Source organism: Loxodonta africana, chromosome 3 (genome assembly GCF_030014295.1).
Source record: "Loxodonta africana isolate mLoxAfr1 chromosome 3, mLoxAfr1.hap2, whole genome shotgun sequence".
Lineage (NCBI taxonomy): Eukaryota > Metazoa > Chordata > Mammalia > Proboscidea > Elephantidae > Loxodonta > Loxodonta africana.
Window position 1 is genome coordinate 42,797,118 of NC_087344.1, and position 16,499 is coordinate 42,813,616.

Here is a 16,499-nt window from a genome sequence, read left to right on the forward strand (position 1 = left end):
GAAGTGGGAGCATGATTGATCAAGCTTCTGCCACACCCTCTGGGAAGGTGAGGTGTATTGGCTGACACCACACAATGGGGGAGAGTTAATTTCTCCAAGGAAAGTCCATTACATTCTAAACTTGTTGCTGTCAGTCCATTCCAACTCATAGGGACCCTACAGGACAGAGTAAAACTGTCCCGTAGGGTTTCAAAGGAGCAGCTAGTGGGTTCAAACTGCTAACTTTTTGGTTAGCAGCCACAGCTCTTAACCACTGTACCATCAAAATGCATGTTCTAGTATGCATTAAAACATATAAAAGAAGGAGAGATATATACCATCATCATGGATAAGAATATTCAGGATCTCATAAAGATACCCACCCATTGAAACCCTTTGCCATCAAGTTGATTCCTGACTCATAGTGACCCTATAGGACAGAGTAGGCCTGCCCCATAGGGTTTCCAAGGATCGGCTGGTAGATTCGAACTGCTGGCCTTTTGGTTAGCAGCTGAGCTCTTAACCACTATGCCACTGGGGCTCTATAAAGATGTCAGTATACCTCATATTAATATATAAATTCAATATAATACCAATAACAATTTTAAAAAAGAAGTTTTGAGGATGTGACAAGCTTATTCTGAAGTGTAAATGGAAGAGCAAACGACCAAAATGAGTTAAGACCATTTTGAAGGAGAACAAGGTGGGAGGTTGGGGAACTTGCCTGGATAAATATCAGGACTTATTATAAAGCTATAGGAATCAAGATCTGTGGTATTGGCATAGAAATAGACAAATGGCCTAATGGAACAGAACCCAGAAACAAACCCACACATGTATGGAGTTTTGATATATGATAGATGTGGCACTGTAGATTAGTGATACAGGGATGATAGACTAGTCAATAATTGGTGCTGAACAAATGACTATGCATATGGAAAAAATAAATCAAGCCCCCACTTCATACCAAACACAAAAGTAAATTTTAGGTGAACTAAATGTAAAGCAAAATTTGAAAACATTTGGAAGAAAATTCAGGAGACTATATTAAGAAAGGATTTCTTAACCAAGACACAGAAAGTACAATCCATAAATAAATAAATAAGTAAAAGGTTAACTTTTTAGAAAAGTTGTTGTTAGGTGCTGTCAAGCCAATTCCACTTATAGCGACACCATGTGACAGAGTAGAACTGCCCCATAGGGTTTTCTTGAAATAATCATTATGGAAGCAGATCTCCAGGTCTTTCTCCTGAGGAGCGATTGGGTGGGTTCTAACCGACAAACTTTTGGTTAGCTGTGCACTTAACATTTAGACTACCAGGGTTCCTTTTAGGGAAGTTAGGGACAGCCTATTAGAAAAATTAGATGTTGTTGATTAACTTCTGCTACACCGTGACCATCTTTTTGATTGCACTGATTGGATATTGTAGAGAGAAATGTTAAAGACGAAGAAATTGAAGTTTTTTTTTTTTTTTTTTTTTTTACCAACTCCTGTGGTCTGAAATTGATTAAACATGCAATCGAGATGCCTGGATAAATACTGGAGATTGGAATGAGAAAGTTGGAAACAAAAAGAATTGGTAGTTAGAAAGTATGGCCTTGGTAATAGAAATGATGCCAGCGATCACATGATAGAATTTTTCAAGACCAAAGACCTATTTATTGCAAACACCTTTTTTCAATAACATAAATGGTGACTCTACACGTGGACCTCGCTGGATGCAACACACAGGAATCAAATTGACTACATCTATGGAAAAAGATGATGGGAAAGCTCATCATCAGTCAGAACAAGGCCAGGAATGGACTGCAAAACAGATCATCAATTGCTCATATGGAAGTTCAAGTTGATGCTGAAGAAAATTAAAACAAGTCCAAGAGAGCCAAAATACAACCTTGAGTATATCCCACCTGAATTTAGAGACCACCTCAAGAATAGAATTGATGCATTGAACACAAAGGACAGAAGATCAGACGAGTTGTGGGGTGACATCAAGAACATCATACATGAAGAAAGCAAAAAAATCATTAAACAGACAGGAAAGAAAGAAAAAAACAACAAACAAAAAGACTAAAATGGATGTCAGAAGAGACTCTGAAACCCGCTCTTGAACGTAGAGTAGCTAAAGCCAAAGAAAGAAACGATGAAGTAAAAGAGCTGAACAGAAGATTTCAAAGGATGGCTCAAGAAGACAACATAAAGTATTATAATAAAATGTGCAAAGTCCTGGAGTTAGAAAACCAGAGGGGAAGAAATGTTTGACATTTCTCAAGCTGAAAGAACTGAGGAAAAAAATCCAAACATTGAGTTGCAATAATGAAGGAGTCTATAGGTAAAAAATTGAATGACGTAGGAAGCATCAAAAGACGAAAGGAATACACGGAATCACTGTACCAAAAAGAATTGGTCGATGTTAAACCATTTCAGTAGGTAGCATATGATCAAGAACCAATGGTACTAAAGAAAGAAGTCCAAGGTACACTGAGGGCATTAGCAAAAGAACCAAAAAAAAAAAAAAAGCCCAGTGCTGTCGAGTCAATTCCGACTCATAGCGACCCTATAGGACAGAGTAGAACTGCTCCGTAGAGTTTCCAAGGAGTGCCTAGCGGATTCGAACTGCTGACCCTTTGGTTAGCAGCCGTAAGCACTTAAACACTACACCACCACTAGCGAAAGAAAGTCTCCAGTAATTGATGGAATACCAATGGAGACGTTTCAACAAAGGGATGCAACACTGAAAGTGCTCATTTTTCTATGCTAAGAAATTTGGAAGACAGCTACTGGGCCAACCAACTGGAAGAGACCCATATTCATGCCATTCCAAAGAAAAGTGATTCAACAGAATGTGGAAATTATTGAACAATAGCGTTGATATTATATGCAAGTAAAATTATGCTGAAGATAATTCAAACACTGTTGCAGCAGTACATCGACAGGAATTGCCAGAAATTCAAGTTGGATTCAGAAGAGGATGTGGAAAAAGGGATATCAGTAATGATGTCAGATGGATCTTAGCCACACGCAGAGATTAGGAGAAAGATATTTACTTGTGTTTTATTGACAAGGAGAAGGCATTTTACTGCGTGGATTATAACAAATTATGGATAACATTGCAAAGAACAGGAATTTCAGAACACTTAATCGTGCTCATGAGGAACCTATACATAGACCAAGAGGCAATTGTTTGGACAGAACAAGGGGACACTGCGTGGCTTAAAATCAGGAAAGGTGTGCATCAGAATTGTATCCTTTAACCATATTGATTCAATCTGTATGCTTCAGCAAATAATTCCAGAAAGTGAACTATATGGAGAAGAACAGGGCTTCAGAATTGGAGGAAGACTCATTAACAAACTGCATTATACAGGTGGTACAACCTTGCTTGCTGAAAGTGAAGATGAAGCACTTACTGATGAAGATCAAAGACTACAGCCTTCGGTATGGATTACACCTCAATATAAAGAAAACAAAAATCCTCACAACTGGAACAGTAGGCAACATCATGATACCAAAAAACCCATTACCATCGAGTCAATTCTGACTCATAGTGACCCTATAGGACAGAGTAGAACTACTCCATAGGGTTCCCAAGGAGCGGCTGGTGGACTCAAACAGCTTACCTTTTGGTTAGCAGCTCAGCTCTTAACCCCTATGCCAACAGGGCTACTGAAGTTGTCAAGGATTTCATTTTACTTGGATCCACAATCAACACCCATGGAAGAAGCAGTCAAGAAATCAAAGTATGTTTTGCATTGGGCAAATCTGCTGCTAAAGACCTCTTTAAACTGTTAATAAGCAAAAATGCCACTTTGAGGCCTAAGGAATGCCTGACTCAAGCTATGGTATTTTCAATCACCTCGTAAGCATATGGAAAGCTGGACAATGAATAAGGAAGACAGAAGTAGAATTGATGCACGTCTATTATGGTGTTGGCAAAGAATATTGAATATTCCATGAACTGCCAAAAGAATGAACAAATCTGTCTTGGAAGAAGTACAACCAGAATGCTCCTTAGAAGTGAGAATGGCGAGACTTCGTCTCACTTTGGACATATTATCAGGAGGGACCAGTCCCTGGAGAGGGACATCATGCTTGATAAAGTAGAAGGTCAGCTAAAAAGAGGAAGACCCTTGAGGAGATGGATTTACATGGTAGCTGCAACAATGGGCTCAAACATAGCTAGGGCTGTGAGGATGGCACAGGACTGTGCAGTGTTTCATTCTGCCGTGCATAGAGTTGCTATGAGTCGGAACCGACGCTACGGCACCTAACAACAGTAACACCTGAGACCATCTTTTCAATTGCACAGGTTCAGATATTGGAGAGAGAAAAGCATTCCTGATTTCCCTAGGGCAATTCAACTAAGGGAATTAGCGAACAGAGGAGCCCTCGTGGGTTATGGTTAAGCTCTCGGCTGTTAACTGAAAGGTCAGCAGATTGAACCCACCAGCTGATCTGTGGGAGAAAAGACCAGATGATCTCCCATAAAGATTAAAACAAACGAACAAACAAAAAAATTAAACCCATTGTCATCCTCTCAATTCCAACTCATAGTGACCCTAAAGGGCAGAGTAGGGCTGCCCCATAGGATTTCCAAGGCTGTAATCTTTAGGGAAGCTGACTGCCACATCTTTCTCATGAGAGTGGTTAGTGGGTTTGAACCCCTGAGCTTTTGGTTAACAGCCGAGTGGTTAACCACTGCACCACCAGGCCTCCTTCCCTGTAAAGTTTACAGCCTAGGAAACCCTATGGGGCAGTTCTAGTTGGCCCTATAGGGTTGCTATGAGTTGAACTCAACTCCATGGCACACAACAACTAATTTCAGTGCAAACAGCTTGTCCTCAACAACTGAACATAGGGAAAATAAACATCTGAGTCCGGTGGCTGCCATTTCCACCAAAAAAAAAAAAAAACCATAAAATGAAAACACCAACAGCAAATGGGGCAATGGTATTCGTGATGATTGAGTTCTAGTCCTCCACAAGAATACAGTAGCTTTGGTTGTTTCACAACCAAGTGAGTTTGTTTCCAACTGTAAAAGTGACTCATTCAGTGCCGGGTATCAACTTTATGGCCTTTCTCTGGGGGTAAAAACTGGAAAGTGCCTGAGAAAATATCTGTTTGAAATCTAAAGTGCTCCAGATAGATCCTGTTGCTTGTAGGACCAAGAGCTGATGGGGAGCTAGCAAATAATCAGATTATTTTGGTAATAAAGCTTGATATGTCCATAATAAAAGTTAATGAGTATGTGCATACTTTCAGACATTTCAAAAGAGTCCAGACTGAACATATTAAAAGGAATCTTTGTGTGTTTCCTCTGTAGAATTCCACTGAGAAGGATGTTGAAAGTTACTTCAAGACCAGCCTAAAGCCATTACTATGTATGTGCGTGTGTTGTTTTCTTTTGTCATCCAAATGGCCCACTTAGAAAAGCTCTGTTAGGTCTCTCAAAGTAGGCCTAGGCTGTAAACCACATGTCAAATAGCATGGAAACATTGATGTCAAAGGCAGAACACTTTAAAAAAGATAAAATAACATTTTCCTTGTAGGATTTGAAGCTTTCATTTCTTTTCTAAATGCAGTAAATACATCTTTCTTTCCCCACTGGAAAGATATTAGAATAGAAACAGAAAGTTGGTCGTAAATAGTTATATTCTGTTATGTCGTTGTGTTAAGTGTCATCGAGTGGGCTCTGACTCATAGCGACCCCATGCGTAACAGAATGAAACATTGCCCGGTCTTGCACCATCCTCACAATCATTGCTATGTTTGAGCCCATTATTGCAGCCACTGTGTCAATCTATCTTCCTCTTTTTCACTGACCCTCTACCAAGCATGATGTCCTTTTCCAGGGACTGGTCCCTCTTGATAACATGTACAAAGTAAGTGAGATGAAGTCTCACCATACTCACTGCTAAGGAACATTCCGGCTGTACTTCTTCCAAGACAGATTTGTTCTGGCAGTCCATGGTATATTCAGTATTCTTTGCCAATACCATAATTCAAATGCATCAATTCTTCTTTGGTCTTCCTTATTCATTGTCCAGCTTTCACATGCATATGAGGCAGTTGAAAATACCATGGCTTGAGTCAGGTGCATCTTAGTCCTCAAAGTGATGTCTTTGCTTTTTAACACTTTAAAGAGGTCTTTTGAAGCAGATTTACCCAGTGCAGTTAGTCTGATTTCTTGATTTCCGCTTCCATGGGCGTTGATTGTTTAAGTAAAATGAAATCTTTGACGACTTCAATATTTTCTCTGTTTATCATCATGTTGCTTATTCTGTTATAATTGTAGAATTTTATAATTAGGAAGACCCTCAGAAGTCCTCTAGTCCAAACTTTCCCCGTCATAGAAGAGGAAATCAAAGGTCAGAAAAGTTGACTGACTTATCTAAGATCACCGGCTTCAGGTCCCTGGAGAGTTAACACATTCAAGACTAAATTTTGACTTTATGCATTTAAAATCAAGAATGCTCATAGTTAAGTCAATAGTTAAGATGATCACTTTGATATTTCATTTATTCATCCAATAAACAGTGAGCACCTACTGTGTGCCAGGCACAGGTCTCGATATTGGAACCACAGCTGTGATTATAGCTGACCTTATGGAGCTGATGTTTAGTGGGAGGGGAGGGAGATGCAGTGAACAAGGAATTCCACAGAATCAGTGCTGTGATGGAGCTAGGGGGCCCAGGAAGTCCCCTTTGAAAAGGTGATGTTTGAACTGAGACCTGGGTGAAAAGGAAGCAGCCTGCAAACTGAAGAGGAAGTGCCTACACCAGCAGAGAAGCACAAGGAACTGGGATGGAGGGCACACGGTTCAGGAGCCTTCAGGGTGGCTGGAGGGCCCTGAGCTAGGAGGCAGGGGGCTGCAAGGAGGGAGGCTGCCAGATGGGCCAAGATAAGGAGACTGGGTTTATCCAAGTCTAGTGGGAGCCTTGGGAGAGTTTGAAGGGAGTGATGGATCTGACTTCCAGTTTCTGAAGCATTATTTGGCTGCCATAGCAAGAAGGATGAATGGTGGAGCGGAGAAAATGGGGAGGAGCCTTCTGCAAGTGTCCAAGCAAGCCAATGGTGGTTTAGGTGAGGTGGGCGTGGTGGAGATGGAGGACAGTGCATGGATTCAAGACTCAGTGGCTTGAGTTGATGAGAGCCTGGCTACCTTGGATTGTTGCTAACTGGAAGGTTAGAGGTTCAAGTCCACCTATAGGTGCCTTGGAAGAAAGGTCTGTCCATTTATTTCGAAAAAATCAGTGATTAGAAACTGCATGGAGTACAGTTTCACTCCAACATACATGGGGTCAACATGAGTTGAATCAACTCATGGCAAGCGGTTATGATGCGCAGGTACTGTTCTGAGGTGCTAGGGTTGCAGCCACGTAGAAGACTGACCAGGCCCCTGCCCCTGGGGAAAGAGATGTACAATAAACAGATGTGCAATTAAATAAATAAATAAGCCAATCTCAGAAATCCATAAGGGCTTAGAAGTGAATTAAAGAGGTAAAGGGGTGGAGAGTTGCCTGGGCTCTTTGGTGGGAGCCGGTAACAAACACAAGGCTCGTGGGAGGGGTGGTCATGCCTGCCCCTGTAGATGGGGACAGGATTTTCATCTTCACCCTCAGGGCAAAGGAAGTCACCAATGGTGTTCAGCCAGGAAATGGCCCTGTCAGGTTTGTGGTTGAGAAATGTCCCTTTGGCTTCACTGAGGACAGTGGACTGGAGGCAGCAAGAGTGGACCCTAGAGATCAAAGGAGACTCGGTGGTTTGGATGGCAGAGGAGGGCATTCTGAGCAGAAGGAGAGGCAGTGAACACAGAGTGGTGTGGATGAGTGGACCCAACTTGTTCAGAGAGTAAAAGCTGCAGGGCCTGGTGAAAAATGGGTCAGGGAGGGCATGAAAGTGGAGTCCAGGAGGAAACCCAAGTTCCTGGGGAGAAGAGATGGAGAGAGGAGTTCATGAATGGTGTAACTGGTTAAGCACGAGCCTACTAACCAAAAAGTTGGCAGTTTGAATCTACCCAGAGGCCCCTTGGAAGAAAGAAAGACCTGGTGATATGCTTCTGAAAGGTCACAGCCATGAAAACCTTATGGAGCAGTTCTTCTCTGCAACACATGAGGTCACCATGAGACCCGACAGCAACTATTTTTTTTGTTAGAGCTAGAGAGGGTGCCATTTAATGAGAATGGAACCTGAATGACATCAGCTTTGGAAGACGATCTTGAGTTGAGTTTGAGGTACCTATGGATAAGGCGGAGGAGAGTTGGAAAAATGCAGGTGCGGAAAGTATGTGAATTTGAAATATTTCAGGGGGAAACAATAAGACTGTTAATTACATTGGATACTGGGGATGAGGGAGAGGGAAGTGACAAGGATGCCTTAGGTTTCCAGCTTATACCATTTAGAAACACGGTGGTACTGTTTTGTGGGGAGTGTCTTTCTAGTTTGTCACTTACCTTTTACGTTTGTTTTGAGTGGGGTCCTGGGTGATGCAAATGGTTAATGCACTCAGCTGCTAGTGGAAAGGTTGAAAGTTGGAGTCCAACAGAGGTGCATAAAGAAAGGCCCGATGACCTATTTCCAAAAATATGCCATTGAAAACCCTATGGAGCACCATTCTACTCTGACACACACGGGGTTGCCATGAATTGGAGCTGAAAGAATTTAGTTCACCGTAAAAGAGTAGTTTGTATGTTTTATTACCATTAGAGTGAAACACACGTTGGTCAAAGAAATCTGGGGCCATATTAAACAAATATCCTAGAACTAAAGACCTCAGTATCCTCTGAGAAATAATTTCAGGTCATGTGTAAACCCAGGGCTGAACTCATCATTTCTTCTAATATCAGAAGCTGAGTTTGCTTATGATGAAATCCCACATCATAATCTTAACTAAAATCGCTGAATTCCAGGTGCTACTAAGGAAAGTTTAGATTGTAAGTTGACACAGCGTTCTTGTCCCAACCTGGGAAAGCTATTACCTGAAAGTTGTACACACCTACTGAATTGCTTCTTAAACAAAACAAAAGCAGTTTCCCTTGTTCCGAATACAAGCTTTCAGCCACAAAAATTAATTACATCACCTATAAAATTAGCCTTGTGTTTTGCATCCAAAGGTCAATGTTCAGACAGAGAAATGGTTTAGTGCCTTCAAACTCAGGGCTCAGCACATAAATATTGATCACACCGAGGACAGGAACTCATTGTACATGGTTTGTTTGCCTTATCAGGTAGTTACCTGGGGCAAAGAGTCCACGTCTGCTTCCTGTCCCGATTTCTCTTGCCCAAGAACTTGGGCAGTTGTTTATTTGACAGAGTGTTCTGTCCCATCCGCTTTCTTCTGGGAATAAAGGCACGGATGCTAAACAAATACATCACCTGGTCTGCAGATACCTCACTTCTGCAATGGGGAGAGTTCCAGGTGTTGGCTGGAGGATCCAACGTCATCTGTGAAAGAGAAAACAGCTGCTCTGTCCGCAGGAGAAGAGGAAGCATGCAATTGCCCCACGGAGGATTTTTTGCTTGTTTTGGTTAGGGTTTCAAATGTTCTCAATGGTTTTCATGGAATGTCTTGTCAAGCTTTTGATAGTGAAAATGAAATCACAGAGATATAGGCGGGCGATGAGCACAAACATGATCCGTGGCAAAAACACACCCTTCTGTTTTATTACTGTTTTCTATGTTTATAAAACTTGAGTGTTAGTGAAACATTGGCCAACTTGGCTTTCATCTGCCCACGTATTTATTTTGGCCATTCTTAGCGTTTATTTCGCAAGTTCTCATATTAACTAACTCAGGCAATTTTTACATAAGAAAGTTCAACTGGGCTCTGTGCCACAAGTTCAACTCTGCATTCTCCGTCTCCTGATGTGGGTCCTAAGGAATGGGTTTCTGTACCTTCTTGACAGAAATCCAAGTTAGACTAAATGAAAATATGCAGGCAGCCTCTGTCAACAAACTATTGTTCATGTTTTCTTACCCTGAAATATCCTAGTTCTTTCTTACTAATCATTAATACACTTGTGTGGTTATATCTGAATCTATTTTGCATCTCTTATTTTAGTCTTTTCTACCCATGGAGCTACGGGGCCACTGGTAGTTCAGGGGTAGGATCCTTACCTTCCATGCAGAAGACCAGGACTCAATTCCTGGGCAATGCACTTTATGTGCAGTCAACCGCTATCTGTCAGTGGGGGCTTGCGTGTTGCTATGATGCAAACCAGGTTTCAGTGGAGCTTCTAGACTAAGATGGACTAGGAAGAAAGGCCTGGTGAAAATCAGCCAGTGAGAACCCTAAGGAACACAATGATTCCATCCACAACCCATCATGGGAACAATGGAGGACCGGGCAGCATTTCCTTCTGTTATGCATGGGGTTGCCATGAGTTGGGGGCTGACTGGATGGCAGCTCGTGATAACAGCAACTCATGGAGCTACTAATTCTAAACACTTTACTAGCAATTGTGCATTGTTACATTCTAATTTGCATTCCTTTTATTGCTTACTAGGTTGATTGGCCATTTGAATCTCCTCTTTCTGAATTTTCTGCTATCCTTTGCCCACCTTTTCTACTGGAGCTTTAATATCACATCCATAAAGGATACCAAGAATATCAACACTTCTTTTGCTGTAGAAAACCACCAAATACTCAGTGGACACTTAAGATGTCCAACCTGTAAACCTGTTGCCATCGAGTCTATTCTGACTCATAGCAATCTGTGAGTGTGACAATATAGTTATGAGTATGTGTGTCTTCTGACATCTACTCTGAATAACCTCTCTGACACCAACTGCAAATGCAGTTGATCTTCCTCTGACTCTCACCACACAGAATGAGGTCAGATGTCACACATTAAGGAACACAGTCCTCTAGACTGCCAAGTCTGCCTAAGACCTTAGACACCAGCTGTAAGTTCAGTCATTCCCAGGACACCTGTCCTATGACATGCTGGCTACAAATTCAGGGGCTCCCACTGCCTACTCTAACTAAACACTAGCCACAGTCTTGAAGGTCCCCAGGACACCTGCACTTGTGACCAACTGGCTAAAAATTCCAGGCTTCCTGTTACCTTCTTGGATTTGCTAACTTGGTAGAATGACTCACATAATCCAGGAAAGCACTGTACTTACAGTTTTATTACAAAGGAAACAAAAGAAGACCCACATAAAGTGAGGTCTGGAAGGTCCCCAATGAGGAATTTCTGTGTCCCTAAGGATGCGTTACCCTCCCAGTGTATCGCTATCTATCACCAAACAGAGAAGCTCATCTGAGCTTTAGTGTCCAAAGTTTTTAATGGGTTCTCACTCTATAAGCATGATTGATTGAGTCTCTGCCCATGTCGTTAAACTCAATCTCCAGCCCCTTCTCCTCCCTAGAGGTCAGGCTTATATCACTTGGTGGATTTTCCTGGCATGGCCAGCCACCACACAACATAAACCACCGCATTAACATAACCTGTCTGGTGTGGTCCTGAGGCTTCTAATCTCTTGGGAAATGCCAAGGGTTTAGAGGTTACCTTCCAGGAACCAAGAACAAAGACCAAATTCTTTGGGTAAAGTTAGTTCTTCGCCTCACAGCACCTTTCTAGTTCAGGCACAGTGCATTTGCTCTTTTATTTGTTCTAAATGTAGCCAAGTTTCATGAGATAATCCTTCCAACTAATTTTCCAAAATTCAGTAAACAAATTCATGGTAATATCCAGTGACCTTATGAGGAGGTATCTTGGTCCATCTTGTCCATTGTTGGATTCCAGTACCTAGAACTTCCTGGACCAAGCAGTTTTTTCTGTTTCTTGTCTCTCCCTACCACCCTTCCTTACCTTCCTCTCAAATACCTGGCCATGAGTGCCATGTGTGCTGCCTTTTGATGGGCTGGGCCATGCCACTAGGCTGGGGAGCCACTGGCACACAGCTTCCTGGGTCCATGCTACCATGCCTTAGTCCTTAGGCTCCCTTGGGGCATTTTGTTGTAGTTGGTATTTTATTTATTTATTCATTATTATTTGGTTTTGGCTTCTGTTTCTTTCTCTTCTTTCCCACACCCACTTAGCTCCACACATCACATCCTCCCCCTTCCCTCCTGCCTAACTGCACTGCATGCTAAACACTGCACCCCTGAGTGGCACAGGTGAAAACTACCAGATCCTGCCCTGCACTAACCTCCAGCCCTGCCCGTCGGTGCAAGTACATGCCATAAATGACCCATTGCCAACCCTTCCTCTCTGCTGGACCTGCCCTGCTGTACCATAGCTGAGCGATGGGCCCTGCTCATGTGGCAAGGTGATGAGAAGTATTGTGCCCACAGACATGCAAACAACAAAGAACACCCAGCCTGCCTGCCCTGACATAACCAAATAAAACAAAAAAGCAGAATGAAACAAATCTACAATCAATAAATGAAGAAAATAATTCCTGAATGTCCTGAAGACAGCAGACAATATCAAAACATATAAAATAACAGGAGAGGATGGCTCCAGAAAGCATACAAAATAAAGTACCAGACGACCTAGTAGAAACAAAGGGACTACATTTGCTATTTGATAGGGAATTCTAAACTTTGATATTCAGGGCTCTCCAAGAGATGAAGGAAAATGACGGCAAAAATAGAGAAAAAATAGACAAAATCATGGAAAAGACAGGCAAAACAATGGATGAATTCAAGGAAAAAAAAGTCAAAATAAACAACTAGAAATCAGACAAAAACAGCAATTAGAAATTCAAAATGTGAACAAAAAGATTTCAGAAATGGACAATGCCATAGAAGGTTTTAGGAGCAAGTTTCAATCAATGGAAGACAGGATCAGCTAAATTGAAGACAAATTCTTGGCTACCACTTTGTTTGAGGAAAAATCAGAGAAAAGAATGAAGGCAAAGAAACCCTGAGAACGATGTGGGATACAATCAAAAGCAAAAATTTGCATGTGATCAGAGTTCCAGAACAGAGGGAGAAAATGGAAAACACAGAGAGGATCATGAAAATTTACTGACAGAAAACTTCCCTAATATCATGAAAGATGAAAAGCTGACCATCTAAGAAGTTCAATGAACCCCATGTATGATAGACTCCAAAAGAAAAACACCAAGTCATATCATAATCACACTCACTAAAAGCAAAGATAAAGAATCCTGAGAGCAGCTTGTGAAAAATAAAAACTCACATACAGAGAGGAAACAACAAGACTAAACTCTGATTACTCAGCAGAAACCATGCACGCAAGAAGGCAATGGGATGAAATATATAAAACCTTGAAAGAAAAAAATTGCCAACCAAGAATAATATACCCTGCAAAACTCTCACTTAAACATGGTGGTGACATTAGGACATTTCCAGATAAACAGAAATTAAGGGAATATGTAAAAACCAAACCAAACTTACAAGAATTAATAAGAGAGTCATTCAGTTAGAGAACCAACAACATCAGACAACAGCCTTAATCTAGGGCACAAGACTGCATCAGCCAGATACCAACTCAGGTAATGAAGTCTCGAAGATAAAACAGAACTAAAAAATTTTACAACAGGGAACCAGAGAGGTCAGTCTGTAAATGACAACATGGTCAGAACAATAAAAGAAGGAATAAATGACATGTAGGCACAGAACTTTCAAATGGAGAGAAAGTCAAGGTGATATCAAGTAATAAAAGACTGGTTCAAACTGAGGAAGATAAGAGTAAACTTCAAGATAACCACAAAAAATTAACACACCTACTCATCAAAATAAAGAAGAAAAACATAAAGTCTTAGTAAACACAAAACAAACAATCTACGAGCAAAAGGAATTCAGAACAGGAGAGTAAGAGGAACAAATAAAGCATCAGCATGAAAAAAAACCTACAAAATGACAGCAGTAAGTTCACACCTACCAATAATCAACTGAATGTAAATGGCTTAAATGCATCTGTAAAGAGACAGAGAGTGAAGGAATGGATTAAAAAACAGGACTTATCAAAATGCCACCTTAGAAACAAAGACATAAATATATTAAAAATCAAAGGATGGAAAAAAAATATCAAGCAAACAGCAACCCCCCGCCCCCCCCAAAAAAAAGCTGGAGTGGCAATACTAATTTCAGATAAAATAGACTTTAAAACAAATCCACTAAAAAGGATGAAAGACATTATATAATGATTAAAGGGACAATCCACCATGAAGACATAACTATAATAAATATCTGCACACCCAATGACAGGCTCCAAAATACATAAAACAAACTCTAACAGCACTGAAAAGAGAAATTGCCAGTTCCACGAGAATAGTAGGAGACTTCAAAACACCACTCTCGATAAAGGACAGAGCATATAGAAAAAAACTCAACAAAGGTATAGAAGATCTAAAGGCCACAATCGTCCAACTTGACCTCATAGACATATGTAGAACACTCCACCCAACAGCTGCAAAGTACACATCCTTTTCCAACACACATGGAACATTTTCCAGAATAGACCACATCTTAGGCCACAAAGCAACCCTCAACAAAATCAGATCATTGAGATAATACAAAGTATCTTCTCTGAGCACAATGCCATAAAAGTAGAAATTAATAACAGGAAGAGCAAGGGGAAAAAATCAAATATATATATGGAAACCGAATAACACTTAAAAACCACTGGGTAATAGAAGAAATCAAAGAGGGAATCAAAAAATTCCTAGAATCAAATAAAAACACATTGAACTAAGACCTCTGGGGTGTGGCAAAGGCAATGCTCAAAAGGTGAATTTATAGCAATAGATGTACATATCAAAAAAGAAGAAAGGGGCAAAATCAAAACATTAGCTACACAATTCAAGCAAATAGAAAAAGAACAGCAAAAGAAGCCCACAGCCACCAGAAGAAAGGAAATAATAAAGATCAGAGCAGAAATAAATGAAATAGAGAATAGAAAAACAATAGAAAGAATCAACAAAACCAAAAGTTGGTTCTTTGAAACGATCAGCAAAATCGACAAACCATTGGCCAAACTGACAAAAGAAAAACATGAGTGGAAGCAAATAACCCAAATAAGAACCGAAATGAAGGCCTTTATGACTGACCCAAAATGGGATCATAACAGAGTACTATGAAAAACTATACTCCAACAAATATGAAAACTTAGAGGAAATGGACAAATTGCTAGAAACACACTACTTACCCAAAGTAACACAAACTGAAGTTGAATATCTGAACAGCCCATAACAAGAGATTGAAAAGGTAATAACAGAACTCCCAACCCAAAAAAGCCCTGGTCCAGATGGTTTCACTGGAGAATTCTACCAAACATTCAGAGAAAGACGTACACCAGTACTACTCAAACTATTTCAGAACATAGAAAAAGAAGGGATACTTTCGAATTCATTCTATGAAGCCAGTATAACCCTGATAGGAAAATCAGGCAAAGACACCACAAAAAAGAATATTACAGATCTGTATCTCTAACGAATATAGAAGCAAAAATTCTCAACAAAGTTCTAGCCAATAGAACTCAGGATCATATCAAAAAAATAATATCAAGTGCAATTCATACCAGGTATGCAAGGATAGTTCAGTATTACATAATCAATCAACATAATTCACCACATAAATAAAAGAATCACATGATCATCTCAATCAATGAAGAAAAGGCATTGGAAAAGTCCAGCACCCGTTCCTGATAATAACTCTCAGTAAAATAGGTATAGAAGGGCATCTATACAAAACCATCTCATAGGGTCTCTATGAGTCAGAATTGATTCAGCGGCAAGGGGTTTGGTTTTGGCATGCAAAACCAAAAGTCAACATCATCCTTAATGGAGAGAGGCTGGATGCATTCCCCTTAAGGAACGAGATAAGGTTGCCCTTAATCACCACTCCTGTTTAACATTGTGCTGGACGTCCTAGCTAGAGCAATTAGGTAAGAAAAAGAAATAAAGGGCATTCAAATTTACCGGAAGAAGTAAAACTGTTCCTAATTGTGGATGATATGATACTGACCCAAGCCATGGTGTTTTCAATCACCTCATATGTGTGCAAAGGCTGGAAGATGAATAAGGAAGATGGAAGAAGAACTGATGTCTTTGAATTGTGCTGTTGGTGAAGAATATTGAATATTCCATGGACTGCCAGAAGAATGAACAAATCTGTCTTGGAAGAAGTACAACAAGAATGCTCCTTAGAAGCAAGGATGGCAGAACTACATCTCACATACTTTGGACTTATTATTAGGAGGGATCAGTCCCTGGAAAATGATATCATGCTTGGTAAAGTAGAGGTTCAGCGAAAAAAAGGAAGATCCTCAGCAAGATGGATTGACACAGTGTCTGCAACAATGGGCTCAAGCATTACAATAATCAGTGAGGATGGCACAGGACTAGGCAGTGTTTTGTTCTGTTGTAGATAGGGTTGCTATGAGTTGGAATCAACCTGATGGCACCTAAGATCAACAACAATAACATGATACTATACATAGAAAACCCAAAAGACTCCACAAGAAAACTACTGGATTCAGCAGAAGAGAAGGATACAAGAAAAATATACAAAAATTGGTTGGATTCCTACACACCAATAAAG